Below are 23112 nucleotides of genomic sequence, written 5' to 3'. Positions count from 1 at the left end.
GTTGTAGTTTAAGCCAAGCCAGTAACTTGGAACCACTCACTCACCCCTCTCTTCACCCTTCCAGCTCATGGTGGGATGAGAAGAAGAATTGAAAGAATGTAAACCCCATAGGTTGAGATCAGGACAGTCCAGTAACTAAAGTATAATACAAAATTACTACTACTACTACTAATAATAATGATAAGGGAAATAACAAGAGGAGAGAATATAAAACTAAAAAGAGAAGGAAAAAAACTAAAACAATAAACACAAGTGATGCACAGTACAGTTGCTCACACCCACAGACCAATACCCAGCCCAATTAGAGCAGCGATCTGAGCCTTCTGGGTGATTCCCCCCAGTTTGCATACTGGGCATGATGTGCTGTCATATGCAATACCCCTTTGGCTAGTCTGGGTCAGGTGTCCTGTCTCTGCTTCCTCCCGTCTTCTTGTGCCCCTCCTCACTGGCAGAGCATGAGACTGAAAAGTCCTTGATCGGGCAAGCATTACTTAGGAAAAACTAAAACATTGGTCTGTTATCAACACTGTTCTCAGACTAAAGCTAAAAGCACAGCACTGAACCAGCTACTAAGGAGGAAAATAACTTTTACAGGTGAACCTAAGACACTTTCTGAAATAAATTCCTTAATATCCTCTTTTTTTAAGATTCTGATTTTATTAAACTAACTCCAGAAGCACTAAAGCACTACACATAAATTGGATTTTCTATGGTGACTGCATAAAATCATTACTGATTTGCTCAGATGCATTACTGTCCAATAAATGCTGTGAAATTTGGTCAGTGTGTCATGTATCAACCAATGTCTTCTTTAAGGAATTAGGTGACTGTTCTATTTGACCACTCATGCTACCTAGGTAAAATGATAAATAAAAATTGGCATTAGTGTTTCATGTTCCTGAGGCCTTAAAGTATTTCCTTTGTAGCTCTCTCTTGGAAAGATATTAATAGGAAGGTATGTAAATTGCAGGTCTTTCTGCTTATGAAAAAGACATAAATAACTGGCAAATATATTTATATACTGTTTCATGTTCAAGTTGGAATTTGGGGAAGAACAGAAATGTTTGATGGTGCTGCAGCTGTTAAAGTTTTCATTTTTGTTTTAAAAAATAAAGCTCATTGTGTTGCCAATAGAATTACCAGCTTCTCCATGAGAAAGTCTAAATGCTTCATGATGGAAAAATATGTAATAAAAGTACCTGAGGAAAGATTCTTCTATTGTTCTCACTTATTGCTGGGCACATTTTCACATTTACATTTCACAAATGTATGATTTACCATGCTTTTCCCTCTGTGCATCAGAGTGAGGAATTGCACACCATTTTCACTCATCACCAATGCTCCTCATATTATAAATGCACAGGATTCAATAGACTTCTTTTACAGGGCGATGAAAGCAGTGCATTAAAGCATGGTAACACTCATTAAACCCTGGTAACTCTCCTATATTAAAAGTCACTTGACATGCTCCATTATAAGACCATATCCTAGGTTGCTAATAATCTTCCCAATTTTAACCACTGAGTTGGAAACTTTCCCTGTTGAGTGTCTGTAGAGTATAAAAAGAAAAATATGTCTTCAGATTTTGTTAGTTAGCTGGACAAGGGAAATTTGAGGAGAAATAAGGAAACTGAGGTTAGATAGAGAAAAGCATTGCAAGTGTGTCCCAGGCATGAACTACAGCACTCTCTTCGCTGGTGCTTGCAGTCACACCTGGGTTTCCTAATTTTTCCTCATGATCACACTCTTGTACAAACATCAGGAGTGCATCACATTGCAGATACAGCTCAGGGTTGTTCTATGAGAGATCTTTTCCTTTTTTCCTATCAGTATGCACCTCTGAGAAGAGTTTGGCTTTACATTCTGTATGCAAAGAAAATGTTGTAAAAGCACTTATCACTACATCATGTTAAATGTTCTTAACACTACATCATTTTAAATGTTCTTTAAAAGACTAATGACTGCTTCTAATAGATCAATGTATCCAGATTTCTCTGATTATAGCCATTGCCTTTACTGAATGGTCTTAAAGCCTCAAGAGTTGTCATTACTATCTACCTTGTTTCCTGGAAAGAATATGTTTAGTTAATATTTCTGATTAGCAAAAAAGTAACATAAGTTACATTATAAGATTACATGCATCTAAGTTAGATGAGATTAATCCCTTCCAATGTCTCCATCTATTCTGGTGAACAAATAAAGCCCATTGTCTGACCCTAACACCCACTGACAAAGTAAAACTTTTTTCCATATAGATAAACAATCTTCTGCTTCCCAATATAGTATGACATCTCTGGTGAGAACAGTCCCTTGAAGACTGGGTATTTGAAATCAAGTCAGAACCATGTTTTACTTTATATTGTGGTTCTGTTCAATTTTCTCATACCTAATGACAGCACATGACTGGCAATGAGTGCTAATAACCTCACCCTGATTCTTTGAGAAGGGCTATGATTTTTCCTGTTTCAAAGGAATAAATAGTTATCTTTCACATAGGAAGTCATGTACTCCTCAAGGCAAATACAGTCATGGATACAAAACTGGAGAGCACACACTGCATTCAGGACTGGCTATCTCAGATACAGCCTCTATGCTCAGTTTTTCATCTGTGAAACAGAGAATAGCATCACGTCTCTCAGCACAGACACAGTGAAGCAGACTTATTACTGTCTAGAAAACACTACATATCACGTTGATAAGCACAACAGGGATCTCCAGAGGGAATTTTCAGTAGTGTGAAATAAATGAGAGGCCAGACATTGAAGAATGAAAACAATATACTGAATAGCTGCTCAGTCAGTGAACACTGAGATTGGGATCTTATGAAAACATGATGTGTTCCTATAATTAGGGACTGTATAATGTATACACAGAGAAAGAGCAGTAAAAATATGCGATACAACCTTATTTCCAGAATTTTCTAACTTTTAAGTCTTTCCAGGCTTCTATTCTTACCAGACTTCTAACACACTTTATGCGTAATACTGTCTGATAATCCAACACTTTCTTAAAGAGCTACAGAAAGAGCTGAAAACCATCTGGAAGAGTTGCAAAGCAAATTATTGCCAAGAAACCTGTACTGAAGTACATCTTATCCCACTCCAGGTCTGCCCTGCATCAGCTTTAAGGCTGCATGACTATAGGAAATCACATGTCCTAATAACACTTCATGCTGCTTCCAAAGTCTGGAGTCTTTCCACCTACATCATTAGTATGTCAGCATTCAAACATTACTGTGAGAACATCTAATAAAAACAGTAATAGCATTATCTCTTCTGTCACTTAGGGTCAGCAGCAAAGAATATCTCAGCCAGGTGTATCAAATGGTATTTCCCAAGATGCTCTAAGATCTAGGGTGCTCCTCTGCTCCTAGGTGACACTAAATATCATACATTTATAACAATCAAACAATGTGAAAACACTATATTTCCCCCCTACATTGACATGTGAACTTTTTATTCAGTATGTTCACATTGACATGTGAACTTTTTATTCAGTATTCCCATAACAGTAAATAATAATAAAATAGTGAAGGGGATTTTTATGATTTATTTAGTTTCTAATTTACTGTAAATCATACATGATTATTCACTTAATATAAAATGTTTTATAATTCTGAAGAATATGAAATATATGTATAGAAAGCTACCCAAGGAGCTCCTGCAAACCTTTTCATATTGCTAGACAACCTTCTTTGACTGATGGATATTACATTGATATAGGCACAGTAAAAACATTAATATCTATATATCCTTCCTATCGCCCTAAATTCAAAAGCTCAGAGCAATCTAGAGCTCATTGGGTAGTATATAAATCTGCTTATGAACAGTTAGCTAACTTGAAATACAAGTTTTGATCCTCGTTATTCAGACTGATTTAGGACTCATTCCTTGAGAAAGTTACTACTTCCAAAGCTTTATTAGTGCAAACGAATTTTAAACACAGCAAGAAAGCAATCTCTTTAAGCCAAGTCTCTCTTAAATAGAAGCACACTTTTCTTTGGGAAATGCTTATGCCATGCAGAGAATGATTCACTTCATATAAATTTTGGTAATCAAGAGTTAAAAATCTCAGCTTGTCACCCTAGGCTAGTCCCCCAGTCTGTGGGAAGAAGCAGTCTTTTTGAAGAATGCACATGGCTTACACAGGAATACAGGGCATTTCACAAACATATTGAGGCATCTGTAGTATAATGTGCAACATAATGCAATACAGAGCAGCAGCAATGGAACAGTGCAAAGCATGTCTAGTCCATCCTGCCTTTAAGTGGCCAAAATCAGATGCCTAAGGAAGAGTACAAGAAAACATGAATGACACATGACCTAAGTAACCTCCAGGCCTCTAGCTAACAAGGGTCCAATGACTTCCTGAGCTGGATGTTATTCTGTGTTTAGTAATTCCCTTTCCTTTTTTCCCGATGAACTTCACTAGACTCTCCTCCAGTTTCTGTAAGCTTTTGGTACACCTGAATCATGCGGAAAGGATTTCCACAGCTTAGCTAGACGCTGTGAAAAACAACTTTCATTTGTTCATTTGGAGATTGCCTCCTTCTAGTTTAACGTAATGACCACTAGTTATTATATTAGAGGGGAAGGTGGTTGGTCCTAATACATATTCTTCACGCCTTTCATGGTTCCACAGATCTCTATCATATTACACATTAATTTGTTCTGCCAGATCTCCAAAAGCAGAAAATTAAGATTACCGTATGAACGTGTCTGCTAAAGTTGAACCGTGCCTGCTAGAAGCATTTGTGAGCTCAGATCCATTAACTTTCTGGAATTACTAAAACAAGCTCTTAGATAGGTATAAATATATGACAAAAATATACTGCCAGACTTGAAGGAAGAATTAAAAAATAGACAAAAGAGAAACAATATTCTTTGAAGAAAGGTATTCAGTTTCTTTTTCACATCAAAGTATTGTTAATACATACTAACAGCTTCATCTGCTGGTGTAGAAAAGAACTGGTCACATCACTTGTAAGTCCATAGTTTCAAGATGGAAGAATGTTTTCTTAGCTGTCCATGTCTCAGTGGTCCTTTCACACTAATTTGATCATAAGAGGACAGATGTGTGAAAAGTGTGAACAGTAGAAATGCCCTGTTTATGTGAAAACTTTCTGAATGAGACAAAGCCAACACAGACCTTTGCATCTTGTGACTACTACATCCATTGTAAAAGATGCCTCAAGAGATGGCTGGGAGACTGGAGGCTTGCTGATGAAGGGAAAGTATGACAGATTTAGCTGTCTTTAGCAGTTGATGTAGCATATGCTCGTATACCATGCAACGTGATCAGAAAAAAACACACAGGCCTGCATTTGCACCCTTGGCAGATGTCACTATTTTCAGCTGCCAGAACAACTTTGGCAATCCAAGTGTAAATTAGATCAGCCTTGGAGTTACTGTAACTCAGGCCAACCCCACCACCAGCCAGAGTGCAAATACAACAGAACACAAAGGTGGCCTTAAACCACACTTGTTCCCATTCATTTGTGATAACTATCTCAGCTTGAACTAAAAATCAAGCCCACAACCTGTGGAGTAGGAAAGAGAAGTGTTTTCGTCACACAGAGCTCAAGCCTGCTCGTTTCAAATCCCAAAACCAAGGCTGTTTTTTTGCCAGTGAGCACCTTTCCTGCCCATTCTGCATGCTCATTAGCCCTCATAACAATAACTGATTTTGATAAGAATAGGATGTGCAAAACATTGTGAAGCTGAAAGTTCTCATTTTCCCTTCTTATGACATGGGAACGCAGTAGCTCTGGCCATGCACAGCTGTTTTAATATACCTTCAGGAGAACAAGGCTTTGCTGGCAAATCTATCTTTTATAAAAAGTCTTAGCAAACCCTTCTTATTCCACTGACAGGGAGCTCAGCTCCACTGAGACCAAAGCAGCTCACGTGGAGCACAGACAGCCTGTGTTTTATGGTTACTTTGCTCACACTTACCACAATAAGCCTTATAAGTCTTATTCTATAGAAGCACTTGGAGATCATTTTGCAAGCTTCTGCGCTCCTGTCGTGGTTTAAACCAAATCCGCACAGTTCCCCCTTTGTTTCCCCCCCCCCACCCCCCCTGCACCTTCCCACTCCCGGAGGGATGGGAAGGAGAGCCAGAGGAATACAACTCCCACGGATTCAGGCAAAATCTGTCCAGCAATTAAGGTATAACACAAATCACCACCGTTACCAATAACAAATCAATGTTAGAGGAGACAAACAGGGAGAGAGAATACAATACCATCCTGCCGCCACGAGGCCAGCCCAGAGGAGAGAGCCCACTCCTCCCCCCCGGGCCAGCTTCCAGTTCCCCCTCCGAGCCCAGACCGGAGGAGAGAGCCAACCCCTCCCCTCCCGACCAGCTTCCAGTCCCCTCCCCGAGCAGGACGTGCTGTGGTATGGAATACCTCCCTGACTAGCCCAGACCAGGCGCCCTATCTCTCCCTCCTCCCTGGCAGAGTATGAGCTACTGCTGAACCCATGACAGCTCCATCAACATGAATAAAGCCAAATAAAATAAGTCTGTTTCAGGTAATAATCTTAAATTAGAGGAGTCAGACTGAGAAGCAGTGTGAGTTCTTCATTCAAGTAAAACAACTACAGGGTGACCTGATTCACAACAAATCCTGGTTCTCTTACAGGAGAGGAATATATAATTTTTAAAAACCTGGAAGTAGCAAGGATTAAATTATGTTGCCAGAGCAGCTTGTTTCTAAAGGGCTTATTACACGCATGAACCACAAACCTGTGATTTTTCTTTTTTCACATAAATTGATGTCATAATGAGGTTTAAATGGAGACTCGGTGTCTACTTTGCCTCCCAAAGGAGAAGGGTTCCCCCTCTACCCTGGGCATAGTGCCTCCTTCTGCTGTGCTACTTAATGCAAATGTAAATAAAAAGGAGAGTCAAACCATGAGAGCTGAATTCATTTCCAACTGGCTGTCATGGGTTTTCACTTTGGTCTCCTCATGGTTCACAAGGGTACCTTTCAAGTCTGGTTTATACAGAAGATGCTTATATGATAAAAAGGTAGAACCCAGAGCAGAAATACAGTACTGATTGTGAGGTGCAAATAAATCTGCTTATAGAAGCAATCCATGTGGAACCCTGATTGTAGAAATCTTTAACACTTCTGTTACTGGAATAGATGAAAATATAGACGGAAATCTCAAATGAACAGCTATTTTTTTCTACCAGTCCTGAAAACTAATGTTTTAGTATAAATCTATCCTTTCAAACACATATTGCATCCCCTCAGGGCTAGCTCCACTGTGTAGGCAGATTAAGTGGTTGCCTATGGCAGAAAAATGTTAGGCACAGCAAAACGTTTAGAGACTGTTTATTGTGCGACCATAAGCTGGGTGAAGCAGACATATTCCAGGGCATTGCAGGATACAAAAACCCTGGAGGCAGCACCAGCTTCCCCAAATCTTCCACATACAAGTGAGCAACAAAAACATGAAGTTTCACAGCAAGGAAATCAGTCTTGTGAATCACAAACTCAGCAATAGAGAATAGTGAAAGCCAGTACCTTTTAATAAGTAGATAAAAAACATATTGAGAAATCTGATACTGTAGCATACTGATTAATGTGTTTTGTGCTCTAACCTTCAAGAGAGTCAGAACTGTGTCATTTGTATGTCAGCCTATTAAGAACTATGAGGTCATCACCTTGAACTTTTAGCCATGGAGCATTCTGCTGCTGAGTATCTGAGAAGGCACTTGCCAATCCCAAAGTGGAATGAATATGACTGTTTATTCACGTTAAGAATTTGACCACAGGGACTTTTACTTACTATGCTTCCTTTAGAAGAAAATTTAATCACTATTAAGGACACACATTAAAATATTATCTTAGTAAAGCAAATGTTAAATATAGAGAAAAGATGCCCAAAGGTGGGAATACAGCAGCAGGGTAAAGAAGGATATATTCTTTCTCTGCTCAATCTCCAGTGCCAAATCTGTTTCCCACAATACACCCTATCAGTGCTCTTTCTGCTTGGTTTATACCTGCAGCCAGGATCAGATCTGTGTGTTGTGGCAGTGCTAAATCAGACTAAACCACATGCCTTCAGCACTGCACCACACTCACTGCTCCATCCACAACAGATATTTCTATACCAGTGCATACTTAGCATGTTGATTGTGAATTTTATTCATTAATTAACAACTGTATTAGAGAGATACTTAGGTGCTTAGAAGAGCCATGGCATTTAAAAGAGTGGTGTGGGACAAGAATGACAAACTTAACAGCAAGGTATAATTGGCTGCCATGAATCGGATCTGTGGGCAGTATCATTGCTGAGACAGTTGTGTCTGTCCGTATGTTCATGCTAGTTCTCTGGTAGGAGCTGACTTGCCATGGCTCAGATACTTCTGACACCACAGGGCTCAGTGCAATGCTGCTGCCTGGAGACTTACCTAGCTGCTAAACATGCTGAATGCATGCTTTTGCAATGACACCAAGGGACTATGCTGGCCAGCTAGCCTCTAACAGCCTAGGTAGCCAAAGCAAGCTGCAGGGATTAAACTACAAAAATACACCCCAGTCTAGAAGCAACCCACAAGACAAGAATTTCAAGCACTTTCCTTTCAGACTGAGGTAATTAAATGCCCTCTGGTTTTACTGAGTACTGGAATCTCCAAGAAGCCACTGATGTGATGAGACATAGGTAGGGCTGCATTGTTTGGGCTAGGAAATGTCCCTATGACAGGAATAGGGCTGTTTTAAAAGAAGGCAGGGGAAGGCAATTCTAAACACCACCTGAAATAGTCTCCTTGGAAAGTACCTTATTATGGCTGTTTTCAAATTAATATCCAGGGGTCTTGGACTTGGTGTCTTAATGGCTCAGACTGACTGCAACCAAAGGAATTAAGGGATGGACTGGTGTTGAAAGTGTACTTGTTTCTTTGAAGTATGGTTTGCAGTATAAAGTAAGAAAAAGAGCAGTGAATCAGAACAGAGAGTTTTGAACAAATAATGGGTAGAAAGGCAGACTTGCACTTGTTAGCTGGTTGTTTCTTCTGCCTTCAAGGGAAAATTTCTTGGAGTTGTTTAAGCAAACAAATCCACTAGAACTGTATTATCAGTTAGACTTTCCATCAAGAAATATCCAGTAATTCCGAAGATAACTTCTTCTGACAAAACGACTAGCAGAGCAAAGCAATGGCACAAGCAACACACTCCTAAAGTTAGTCTGGCTTAGCTGATCAGAGGCTCCTGCTTTGCTTGTAGTTCCTAGGCTGTCCTTAGCAGGGCTACTGAGGCTGAACTGAACCACAGGATGTGGGATAAATAATCCAGCAGCCTGGTGCACTGTCCCATGATGGGACATAGTTGTCTGCCCATCCTTGCATCCACATCAGATGTGGAACCCTGCAGCTGCTTTTTTCCCCACCCTGACATTTTTCAAGTCAGTTCTCTGCCTCCTTTGTGCCTGATGGATCCCTGATGTCTAGAGATTTTAATGCCTGGCTCTTGAAATCAATAGCATCACTGTAGAAATCACCAATCAGGTAACAAATGGCAGTTTCTGCCATTATTCAGCAAGCTAATTTATTAAAAAACAATTTCCCCTCCCCTTAACTGACTCTAACACTCAGTTCCTTTAACTGAATTGTTGACCCCTCTTACCAACCTAGTTACCACATACAGATTACTGTTTTTGGCTCAGATCTGCAGGTGCAGTGTTAGGGTTAAAACCTGAAGTCAGTCAGCCAGCGTTTTGCTGTGGGCACCAAAAGGGACAGGATTTCACTCAAGGTTAAAAACTCTGACAAACTCTAACAACTGCTGGATTTGTTGATTGTTTCAAATAAATTTAAAAGGTTCAAGAATATTAAATCAGTCATTAGACATGCATTGTTTCTCTTCCTATGAATCACTTTCACAATGTTAATATCATCAGTGAATTTAAAATCTAAGAAAAGAAATACTAAAAACTTATATTTTATTTTGCTTTTATATTCAAGTACTTTCTAAATTAGGTTCTGAATTCTTATTTCAGATTTTTTTCTCTCTCTGGAGATGACATAAAGCTAAGACAAGTAAAAGTTAAAAAGGGTTAAATAATACCAACAAAAAATGTACTTCAGCTAAAATTAAGGGTTTCAAACCAACTAAATTTCTTATTGTATGATTTTGCCAAAACAATTTGGCAATTTCTGTTTCACTTTACCTTGGTATGAAATTTATTCTCGCTGATGATTCATTTACTGGACTTTAAAATTATATATTCTTCTATCTGTTTTGGACCTATACTTGCTGCTCTGAATGCACCTCTTTGAAAGTAATAGGATCTTTCTGAATATCATTAGCTTTCTATCCATAAACCTTCTCCCCCACAGGTGGAAATTTCAGCTATAAAAAATATTTGGTGAACAAAATTACAGTTTTATGGTCCAGCTTTTATGCATCAGGTTCAAATTCACAAAATTGTTTTATTTTTAATTTTTCCCACTCCCTTCACAGGATCCAAACCGCATATGCAAGGCACTTTAATTTCTCTCCTCCCTCAGAATCTGAACCCCACAGGAACAGTTCCTTTGCACTTATTATGCATCTCCAGGGTCCACAATTCAAACAAGAGCTACCTTGTGCTAACAGGGTGTTGATTTGCTAGTGCTCACTAAAGCAAGGAGAGTGCTTTTTAGGACGGGAGCAGGAAAGGCAAGTGGGGGATCCTCTAGTTTTTTAATTAAAATCTTATTTCAGTAACATTGTGGAGTTGTTGAATGGCTGCAGATGTTTCTCTTCCTAAAATGCCACTTATGAAAATAGAAGTTTCTTTTCATCACATAACTCCTACGAAAGAGTTCTCTTAAAGGATACTGTATTATTCATGGTTGAAAAATATCACTTTTTTCTGCTTTTCCTCAATATTTTTTTCCTTGTCCACAGCATACTATGATTTTTTAGGACTCAGTCCTTACTCTCTACTCATGCATAAACATTTGCAGAACCATGGCCTTCAGCCCCAGTACTGCAAAGGTCCAGTCTGTTCCTAAACCAGTAGATATTAAGTGCTACTGTCAAGCACATGATGCAGAAAAACCTCTAAATTTCTGGAGTAATAACTGTATTTTACAATTTTCCTGAAGCATTGGAGGACTTTATAATCTCATGGGGATATTTTTCATATTTATAATAATTCACAGTTTTGTAGAGCATGCCAGCTTCTTGATGTTCTTTTAAACAGTCATTGGACCACTTCAGAGATGAATGAAAATTTACTTCTCCTTATTTCTAGTTGCAACCCCGAAAAGTATGTTGGTTTTATGCCACTTGTATGTGTTATTATTTCCCTGTATTTATTCCCTTACTCTTCATTGCTAAAAATTATTTACTTTCTTAGACTGGATGATAATATCTTCTTCATATAGAAAAAATATTGTTTTGTCTGAACCAAACACACCATTTCTTTATTTCTCAAAAAGTTTCTATCTCCAGTCCTAGAGAGAGGAGGATGAGGCCCTAATGAATAAGTAGAGCTGCTGGTAAGAGTGGCCAAGGGCAGTCCCTGGGGGATGGATATATGTGACTTTTTGATGTCTGTGAGACACAGGTGGCATGGACTTAAGAACCTTACAAAAGGTAAGTATTTCCTCTTAATTCATAGCACAGATGTCAGCATTTGTACCCCAAACTACTGGCAAAATTCGAGTAATAAAAGTCAGGAGCTGCCATCTTCCAAATGAAAAAGGCTATCTTCTTCTTAATGCTAATTAGGTATCTTGGGATGCTCAGCTGCTTTGCCAGATGCACTCAGCAAAGACCTCCCTTTTCACCTCAGCATTTTCCCTTCACTGCTGACCTTCCCGTTTCCAAAGTGACACTCTGCATGGGCATTGCTTTCTTCATGGCTGCAGGTGTTGCATGGAGTCAGAGACACATGCTTTTCAGCCTTGATTGTATTGTTTCACAAAAGCCTGGCAGTGCATCTGGCTCTTCACTTGCTCTTTCTTCTCAGCTTGTATCCTTTGTCACTGCAAGATCTCCTTGAAAAGGAGGCAATGTTTTTCCCCACCAAAGCCTGTTCACACATGATTTCATCACCTGATTCTGCTGGGAAATGGTGACCTTCACAGGCCTTACCAAGAGCAGGCTCGTGAGGCAGCATACTGAGGCTGGGAGCTAGGATCAAAGGTGCTGAAAGCTGCAGACCTAAGTGTGCTCTGGACAGCAGTGCAAGGCAAATACAAATTCATCCTCCTCATGTTGTTTTTCCAGAGAACACACTCAAAGACGGGGATGACTATGGACACAGAGGGTTTGCCCTAGAGCTGTGCAAAAGCATGGGCCTGTGGAGCCCAAGCACATAGTTCACAAGGGGCTTTCCACCGCTGGCTTCCCATGAGGTTGAAATGCCGGTTGCATTCATTAGTCCTAATGCATGTGTACAGCCTCCCAATTACACAAACAGTGTGGCAACCAAGTGAGCTAAAATTAGGAGGTAAATCAGTCTGGCATGTTGGGCAGCCATATCATCAGCCAGCATAAATATCACATGCATCCTGGCTAATTTAACAGACATACATAGCTGTAAAATCCTGTGCTCCTGCCTCTCCTGAGCTCATGGTCACTAATGCTCAGTCTAGACCTCACAACTGTGAACGATGACTTTTGTCATTCTGTACAGGACACCCAGGGCAGGTAGTATGGCATTATTTTCTGTCTCTTTTTTTTCCACATAAACCCAACATCACAGGACTCAGCCAAGTACATTCTCAAAGTCATACAAATAGGTTTTCTGAACACAGCTGTGCAAAGCAGTGGCATGTGCTACAGTAGGTTACTCGGAACATATAGCAATTCAGCGTCACATGGCTTTCAACTCATTAAAAATGCAAGTATGTAGGAAATATAAATGGTCTCTTAAGATCCTAGTTTACTGAAACCCTTGAAGTTAATCTCCAGCGTCTGCATCCTAATACTGTTTATAGCACTTAGAGTTTGTTAGGTTTTTCTCTGATTATTTAAGGACTAATCAAAATTGTACCTTCACTCTGGGAGATTTTGCACTTTCCTCTGATGACTAATGACATCTCAAACAGATCTAAGTACAGGCATTTTTCTGTGGTTTTTTTTCCTCCTCTTAGATGGATTAGTGCTGTCATCAGCAGGTGTGGAGAAAAACACAGAAGCCCAAGCACTGAGTAAAGGAAGCAAGAACTGCATTTAAATTAATTTGAAATGCAAAAGTAGTGACTCACCTCCTAAGCAGGATTTTTGAATGCTTGGAGCATCCTGGACCCTCACTGGGAAAGGATACTGATACCCAGAGAGGGGATTGTCTCTCCTGGCTTAATACATGCAGCAGTTTTGGAGAACTATTCTCATCTATGACATTAAAACATAGATATATTTCTGCTATCTAGCCAAATACAAGGTTCTGCTGTTGTTGTATATAAATATACAAATATTTATAACATATATATGTATAAAACAACAGCAGATCTGTATTATGCCACTTCCAATTGTAGAGCTACAGTGCAAACAGCATCTGTGCTTTAGCAATATTTACTGTTTGCATCTTTGTCTTATTCCCATAGCTCACACTGAGTCCCATACACACTATGACAATGCTGCATAAACAGCCTTCAAAAGCCCCTTCTACCTATGAGCTACAATAGGTGGTGTCTCAGAAGGTGCTCCTTTCATTATGAGTTATACTCATTCTACTTCTTACCTGTCACGTTTGACTTTGACCCACTGATTTTGAATGAATTCAGGGAAGGCAAATCACATGTGACCTACTCGTTCAAGCCCACAGTGTTTCTCCTAACCAGGGGTGCCTGAACACCATCACCCTGTGTTTAACTTTGGTACCTTTGATGGCAGCTGCCCACCCTGCCATGGGTGCTCTGGCCTCAGGGCTCCCTTTCATAGGCTGCAGGGCAGGCAAAAGGGTGAAGGCAGGGGAGTCATTAGCTGGTCATTAGCTAATGACACTAAATTGATCCACTAAGTCTGAGACCGCCTTTTCTACTTGTATTAGGTGTGTCTAATTCAGCAAGGCAGCCAAGAGGATTATGTAAATTGAACATTTACTTCCCTTGGAGAGGAATCTCTCCTGTTGCCCACTGGGCAGCAGCCAGGGGCAAGCTGCAGGCAGGCAAGCAGCAGCAGCAGGGGCTCAGGGCAGAGCTTGGAGGCACACAAGGCTCTCACTGACCCATGGCTCTCGTCTGGCCGCCTGCCAGCCCACCCAGCAGCCTGCAGTGTTTTTCCCAGGGGTTACACTCAGCATCTACAAAGCATCTTTCATCCCCACACAGGTTGGCAAAGCCCAGGCTATTACTGAAAACAGAATATTCTCATCTTCATCATCATCCTCATCATTCTTCTCTGTTCACCTAGTACCTCCCTTGGCTGTACCCCTTCCTGTGGGCCACAGGAGAAAACATCCATCCCTGCCTTAGTCCAGCTGTTTGCACCCTTGTGGTCCTCAACTCCCATCAGCAGGCTTGTCCCTCCCACTACAAACAGGTCTCTACAGCTAAGTTCCAGGTGGAGAAGGTACAAACCCTTCTCCCTATCCTTCCCTATCCCCTCCACCACTGCCTCAGGTCAGGTCTTCTGACTGAGACAGAGTTGATGATCACACACACAAACCTGACGACAGGATTGTTTTCATCCATAGCTAGAATTAGACCCTCAAAGGGGTGTATATATTTGACACTGTGCAGTGTCTACATTTTCACATGTGTTTCTACAAAAGCATGAGTTTCAAGGTACTCTAAAGCAGATTTGCATCAATGCCCTTTTCAAGAGCTTTGGAAGTAAAAAAGGCTCAAAAGTAACTATTCATTGCCAAAGTGATATGGAGGAGGCATATGGAAAATGAAAATCAGGGGTGCTCACATTTTGTTTTTTAATCAAAGCTTTGAAATTCATCATTTGAAGTATTCTTATAACTGTCAAAATATATTCTAAGAGCTTTTCACTGCAAATGATCATTATGTAAGCACTGCAAAGTTTATGAAGATTATACCTGCAGTTCCATTGCCTGTATCCTGGGGATGTGAGAAATACAGCTTTGTGGCACATGCACACAAAGAGTTCAACCACATCACAAAAAAAAGCTGCTTTCCAGGAGAAATCAGAAGCTTTATGCAAATTCTTTCAAGTGATGAAAAATGTTGAGACCATTGAACTGCAATAGCAACAAATAAATGCAATACCATTAGAGTTACAAAATATTTGTTTGCTTTATGTTCTTTTTATGTTTCCATTATAAACCCTGAATATTTAAGGACTGCAGGCCAAAGATGCAATAATTCTCAGAAACAGTAGGAAAAATTCAAATACAGCGGAAGTACGACTTCATAAAACATAAAGAAAATTCAAAGAGGAATCACACAGAGGAGCTTTTTTGTGCTGTCCTCTACCCTTTCTACAATGTAAACATTGTGGTCAGATATCCCAGTTTAATGAGTTTCACTATTCCTAATATTTCTCTTTATGCTTTGGATTCCCAACCAAACAATTACATGAGAACAGCAGTTTTTATTCCTTAAGCAAAAAGTATTTTTCTAGTCCTTTGGGATGACTAAAATTTCCCAAAAGAATAAACCACAAATGAAAAGAAACAAAAACTGTGTAAGTTTTAAACAATTCTGCATTTTGTGCAGAGGCACTCCTGTCCTGACTGCTGTGCAAAACCATCCTGTTATATTTGTCACTTCAGCCTGTGCTTAGCTCAACCAAAGGGCACAGTACAGGGAAGTGTAAATTACATTGATGTGGGTTCTTTTACAAAGCCTGTCAGACTGACTTGCACCTAATTACCAATGTGTGGTTCACACCATTTCATAGCACCTCTTGTACAGAGTTGCAATTTCCCAAGCAGAATTCCTTCCCAAGCTGGAAGGAGATGGAAGAGGGAAAGGATGCTCTGTGGAATGCATCCATATTGATGACAATGAGAAATTGGGGTCTCAGTTCATTAATATTTTGTGTTGCTAGATTTCCCATTTATTTTCCTTCGATTGTGGTGAAGACTTATTACAAAAGTAATGAACCACAGAGCAAAATAATATTACCATTATCTTATTCCTGTTCATATCTGATGCTACTCTGCATTTAGAAGAGCCCTGTGGAGCTTGGGGTCTTCTATAACTTTTACTGAGATCAGTTTGTAACCATGCATGAATCTATTTCCATTATTACATTCACTTCAGAGACATAAACCATAGGTCAAGATTTTTCAAGCAAGCTGCTCATATTCACAGGCATGTCCTTAATATAGGCTCTAAATAAAGAATTTTGTAAGGCTTAAAAATATTTCACTGCATTTTTCTTTTTAATCTGAATTTAACAACAGATAAAAAGAATTTGAGTCATAAACAACAGACTATAGCGTTATTGGTTTCATGATGTATTAATAATGAAAATTTAGTTTAAATCAACAGTTAGATTAAATAAATTAATCTGATACGCCATGGCCTTGAAGCAAGTTTTGTACGGAATCTTTAATATACATTCAGCTCTGAAACAGGAACAAATGTGCTGAAAAGCACAATGCTTTAATGAAGAATCCTTAAACTGCTGTCTTGATGATCCTTCATTTCCATGTGTGCCATTGAAGATTTTCTAGATTTCTGAAATGCTTATTTTAAAATGGATTTATTTTTACCACCATGCAGTACAAAGGCAGCTTCATTCATACTAAATGGGGAAATAGCACCCCTCTACAGCGAATTATATGATGGCTGCTTTAACCATGCACATTTAATTACTTCACCTGCACTACATCCACTAATCATACTATACTTCAAGCTCCTTAGGGCATACCCTGTTATTTTCTTCTCATGTTTCTCACCTCTTTCAGGTCCCTTTAGACTTATTTCCATCTTTTCTATTGTTTACAGCACCTTCCAATTTAGCATCACCTGTGATTTTTCCCCAAGTGCTTTTTACCCTCTCTTCCAAAATGCAAATTAAAATATTCCATACAATCAGTTCTCACACATGCACTCCTACTGATACAGAAGCACACATTTCCACAAAATCATTAGCTCTGTCTTTCTACTGCAGTGCACTGCTACTTACCACTGGTTTGCAAAGGGGAAAGTTTGTGCTGGTTTTGATTGTTTGGGTTTTTTTAAATAGCATTGAATTAAGCTATTCATTCTGGGAAAGAGCAAGGAAAGCTAAAAAGATTGTTTTAACTTATTATAAATGACATTCTGAAAAGAATGTCTAAAATCAAGAGTTAACTAGCATGCAAAACATTCTGGCACCTTCAGCATGGACTTTCCTATCAAATTATTGCTAGAATAAAATGGAGATAAAAACAGGAGAAACCTCACTGTGAATCAACACTTTCCTTGGTTAAGTTCAGCAGTAATTCTTAAGTAACTGGGTCACTAGTAAATGATGACAACTGCAGTCAGGTCTTTGGTGCCGTAATTAGCAACTATTTGTAGAGCTGGATATACTTCAGATAAACAAATCAAGGACCTAGGTTCTTTCTATGTAAAAAAATAGGAAAAAGGACAGATGTAGCCATATGAATACATGACAAGCAGGCGAAATAGCCATTTTAATATTCAGAGCAAGTAATATCAATTTGTAAGCTATCTGAAATTCAAATTTTTTGTTAAGAGCTTGTCGGTTCCAAGAAAAGACAGTTGGCATTTTGATTATAACTACTTCATTTATTGGCTTAATGCTGTCTATAATCTTTCTAAAACAAATACACCAAATTAATAATTATACAAACTCCTGCAATGCTCTCAAAACAGGATTCTCTGAAGCTCAGCATGGGGGGTGGGGGTGTGTGTGTGTATTTTTTTTCCAAGCAATTAAACTGTATCCTTTAAGATCATTAAGGCTCAGGGTCAGACCAGGCTCTTTATTCTTCTAAACAGATGTTTGGGGGATCCTGGATGCCCTTTTTTTTATCACCTTCTGCTAATTACTATCTGCCTATTCTCTCCATTCCCTGGCTTTCAAGCAGCCTGTGGGCCCCTGAATACCATCTGCTCAAAATTCTGGTCCCTGCCCTCTGTTAGACCTCACTAGACCTTAGCCTTTTTTTCTTTTCCATTATGGAGATCATGCATGCATTAGGTGGGTCATGTTCCTTTTGCTATACACAGTGGCACGTGCCAATGCCCTTCAGGAATCAGCTGCAGGGCTAAATTTACAATTGGCTTGCTTTCCCCAGAACGACATTAAGCTTTTGTTCTCCCACTCACAATTTCATACAATTACAGAGATATAACTAATTGTCTGCTTTAGATTATAATGACATTTTAAATTATCTTTAAAAAAATAAAATAAAAACAAAAAACTAAACTAAAAAAAAGCTTAATTAAACGGAGAAAGGGTAAAAAAAACATTTGCAAAAATTCGCTGGTTTTAACTACTTACTTACTTCAAATTCCTGAATTTAGGCAGATTTCCCAGCTTTGTCTGCACAAAACCTAAAACACGTCACTTATCTCAGGAACAAGCTGCTTCTAACCACCACTTAACTTCTGTAAAGTTTTTATCTAGGAAATACCAAATGTCAAGCTGAAATGGAAAATGAAAAGAACTTAGTCATATTAGAGGGCACCTACCCAGCACTGCTTGCAGCTCCTAAAGGTAGGAGGAGGAGGAATTCTGCCTGTAATAAACCGTTTCTTCCTCATTTTGATTGCCACTGTCACTGTACAAATTGCTTTGTGTTGGTCATATACTGCAGACTACAGAAAGAGATTTAAGGAGATTTGAAAACAAAGAGCAGAAGCTGTTGCTTCCTGTACTGTGATTATGATTAAACCCTAGAGACCATTTTAAGATTATGTTCTAATTTGCACATCTTTTGTATAACACATGAATCTTTGGAGCATCCAGCAGTTCACAGTTGGTTGATGGTCTTGCTTGAACAATTATAAAAAAGCATTCTCTCCCACAGAAGAGATCTAGCTGAAAGCCTATGGATCAGCTTTCCAAAGCCAGTGGCAGTATCACTTGTCACGGTCATAAAATCTTCTCTTGCCCTCTTACAGTCTAATGTATTCTGCAGGATTCTTCTAAAGAGCAAATGTTTATATTTAAATCAATATAGTTTCAACTGTATTATGCCTATCAGCATAGATTGCTATTATCATTCATACCAAAATAAATTGCTGTTATCATCAAACTTCTGATAATTCTGACAAAAGTCACAGCAATCAAAGCTGATGCTGTTGGAATAAGTAATGCTTTAAATTGCATAAACTAAATTTAAATACACCATGCCATATTTTTTTTCTCTTTCCAGCTCCCATTGCTCCAGTCCACCTCCACCAGAGTGATTCTGATTGCCTAAAACTCCTTCCTTCAGCAAAAAGCCCATCTTCTGGAAAAACATTTTTCTTTCTCTTCCAGTCTGTGCATTTCCTCCAGAACATAAACACTATTTCTATCTTGTGACACAAAAGATCTAGTTCTGGGCAAACATAATTTCAAACTTGAGACATGTTTGTGATGACAAAGTGTAAACACTTTCCTCTGAGCCACAAATCGTTTGAAATAAGAACCTATTCCAAGCCTACTGATGTCATTTAAAAGAACTGTATTGACTTCAGTAGGCTTTCAATCAGCTCCTGGTAATCTGTCTCCACAGACAGAGGGATAAAATACCCAGAATAAATTGTATGCCAGCTGCTTTGATTATGAAATGTTTAGAGTTTATGGTCTCAGGAAACATAGTGATTCAGAGGGAAGGTTCAGTTGGAGCTTCATTGCTTGTCCTGTATCACTGGGACCTTTCTGCACAAAGTTAAAAACCAGAAACACCACAGACATACAGGTTTTCTAGGGTTTTTTGTTTAATCACAAAAAAAAACCCATTTGTCTTGATTACAATGTAAAAGTAACAAAACTAATGCCAAAACTTTTCCCATCTTGGAATAAATGTTCCATTGTGTTACCTTCTTCAGTATTACTCTACCCAGTCAATCATATCATATCATAGAAAGAATAACTTTATATCTTTCAGAAAACTGATGGAAATTCTTTTCATAAAAAAGAAAACAGTTCAATAATTCATGCTTAAGAGAGGTTTCAGGTAATTTTCAAATTATTTTAAATCTTTACAATTTTTTTGAATTTTTTTGTATTTCAATTTCATTATTTTGCATATTAATTTGAACATTTTAAAGTGACATTTTTAAATCACCTGTGGTTATGAAATTGTTTAATTTTCAGAATTGAATTAACATTTCGGTAACAATAAAGTTGCTTTAGTAGTATTGTCAAAGTCTTCCAGTGAGGACTTCTAGAATAATGTCCTGGGTTCAGCAGTAGCAGTCATTTTTCTCCTTCTTGGTAGCTGGTGCAGTGCTGTGTTTTGACTTTCGGGCTGAGAACAGTTGCTGAAAGAAAGTATGTTTTGAGTTACTGCTCAAATGTTTGGTTTGTCCAAGGATTTTCGGAGCCTCATGCTCTGCCAGGGAGGAGGGGAGGCCAGGAGGAAGCAGAGACAGGACAACTGACCCAGGCTAGCCAAAGAAGTATTCCATACCACTGCACATCATGACCAGGATGTAACTGAGAGTTACCCCTGAAGGGCTAGGACTCTGGGGGTTGGATGAGGTATTGGTCGGTGCTTGGTCGGGCAGGGTGGGGTGAGTTATGGGTCAGTGGCTGGTGAGGTGTTGTATTCTCTTCACTTGTTATTTGTTTTATCATTATTACTATTATTAGTGGTAGCAGTAGTGATTTGTGTTATACCTTAGTTATTAAACTGTTCTTATCTCAACGCGTGGGGGCAACATTCTTTGGATTCCCCTTCCTAACTCTCCGGGATTTGGGGGAGCAAGGGGAGGAGGGAGTGCACGAGCTCTGTGCAGCTTGGTTTAAACCACGACAAATGTGATCCAATTCATTTGACACAGACAATTTGTCTTCAGGTTTTAGGTATCTAATGAACCAGACCTTCTGTACTGCTTACTTCAGTTCCTTCTATAAAGAGCATAGAAACCCTGGCATCTCTGAAGGTCTTCAGGGAGAAGGTCCTGTCCTCATCCTCGGTTCACATATTAATAATCTCTTAAATTCAGTGAATGGAAGAAGACCGAAGAAGTGTCCAAAACTATGAACCCCAGCAAGAGAGAGCACTTAAGCTCAGCACTGCCTTAAGATTCCCTCACACAGCTCTCTTGCAGTCGAAAGCTGAGGCAAACTGAGAGAGCTTGCTTCTGTCTACATTTTGTCTATCCTGAGAGGCTACATACTTTTCTTTAAACATAGGAGACAAAAAAGAATAAATTAAATTTCACTGAGAAGACCCTATAAATCTGGACATTCTGTATTCTACCCTATTCACTGTTAAACCTGCCAGCCCGTGGGAGTTCAAACAAATGCTAACAAATGCTGAGTCAGTATTTTCACTCAGCTCTAGGTATTCTCCACCTTTGCCTTTAATATGTAAGAAGAAAATTGAGAATATATTGCTTCAGAAATGTTTGTGTAATTTACAAAGAGCTCTGACACTCTTCTTGGGAATTAGATCTTTTATATCAATGAATATATTCAAAGAGCTTGGATATAATAATGTCGATCTGAAGGGTGCATGTGTTTTCATGAAAGATTTACAGCTGAATTTGTTATGAAAGTCTAACAATATTCTGAGGAGTATTTTGGTATTTTACTGAATTAAAGGACATGTCATAGCTTATTTACCTATTAATTTAATCTATTCTTGTCTTCAGTTCTCAATCAGTTAGTTTGAAGTCTCATTCAAGACTTGGACTGTCTCTAAGTACTGATATGTCTATCACCACTGTCACAGGTGAACTTCCTGTGAACCTAGACTTCTTGTCACATGGTGAAAATACATGGAGGCTTTTCAGTATTACCTTAAAAGAAATGAACAGTTCCTATTCATAGCAAATGTGGCAGAGGGAGCAGTCAGGAAGACAAAAGAGTCTTCCAAATGTTAAAATTTTTAATACTTCCCTGGACAAAATACAACATATAAAAGTAAACAGCCATAAACAGAGGTCAAAGAAAGGTTCACCTGAAAATCATCTCACTTTTGTTTCCAGATATATGTTAATACCCATTATTGACTGGGTACATGCTCAACAAAGAACTCTTGTCCCTTTACATAGTAAATTAGTGTTGAATCCTTACAGTCACCCAAGAAGGGTTTCACCTGCTCCAGAAGGTGGACATGGAAAGTGAGGGAACAGTACACATAAGATTCACCTCCTTCTACCTATCCTTACACAACCAGAGCATACACATCAGAGATAGTCATCACATGTCCCTGTTACAGCTGATGAAGGAAGGTTAATATCTTCAGGAAGTAGTTTATCTAATCTTTATTAAACTGCTAATTCAGCCTGAAAATAATGGTAGCAGTTGGCTAAAAGGACAGATCCCCATGGCTATCAAGGAAGTATAAGCCTATACGTGGATATCAAGTGATGACTTCCCAAAAGCACATGATTACCTTACGTCTTTTATTGACAAGTCAAATTTCTTCTTAATATGCTTTCCAAATGTATCATACACAGATAATGGGCAAAGCCTCTTTTAACAGTCTCATACCATGGCAGAAATCAAATGGGTTTTTTTTTCTCCTTCATAGAAATAATTTTAAATGTGGGGAAGAAAAAATCTTGTCTCATTTTTTCATTCTGAAATATAGAAATAATGGACAGAGGCTGATTCCTCTGATTCAAGAAGATGGAGCATTCGACCCTGGGATCTTCCTGGTATGCTTTTGCTCCTGTGGGAGAAGCACTTTAGTGCACAGTCAGCATCCTGTGTGCCATTTTTTACTTAGTCTTATCCAGTCCTTTCACCAAAATCACATTGATTTCTGTGTCTTTAAATGGAGCTTTAGAAGACATATGGCTTAAAGGATAGCACTGCTTGGGTTCCCCATAGTGTAGTAATACAAATTCTGGACACATGGGTTGTTCTTTGATGACTTACTTTATTAGGTTTCCAAATCATGCTGATGCCCAGAGGGTGTGAATAGAATTGAAATAGCTTTACACTGCCACATGAGAGTCAGGAAGACCCCATTTTATGAGGCCGAGGTTAACACTAAAATAACATGTGACAGATGGTCACTTTTTGGTACTCATCGTGCTTGACCAGTATTTTTGTTACAG

The sequence above is a fragment of the Melopsittacus undulatus genome, chromosome 5 (genome assembly GCF_012275295.1).
Source record: "Melopsittacus undulatus isolate bMelUnd1 chromosome 5, bMelUnd1.mat.Z, whole genome shotgun sequence".
Lineage (NCBI taxonomy): Eukaryota > Metazoa > Chordata > Aves > Psittaciformes > Psittaculidae > Melopsittacus > Melopsittacus undulatus.
Note: the sequence above shows the minus strand (reverse complement) of the source record.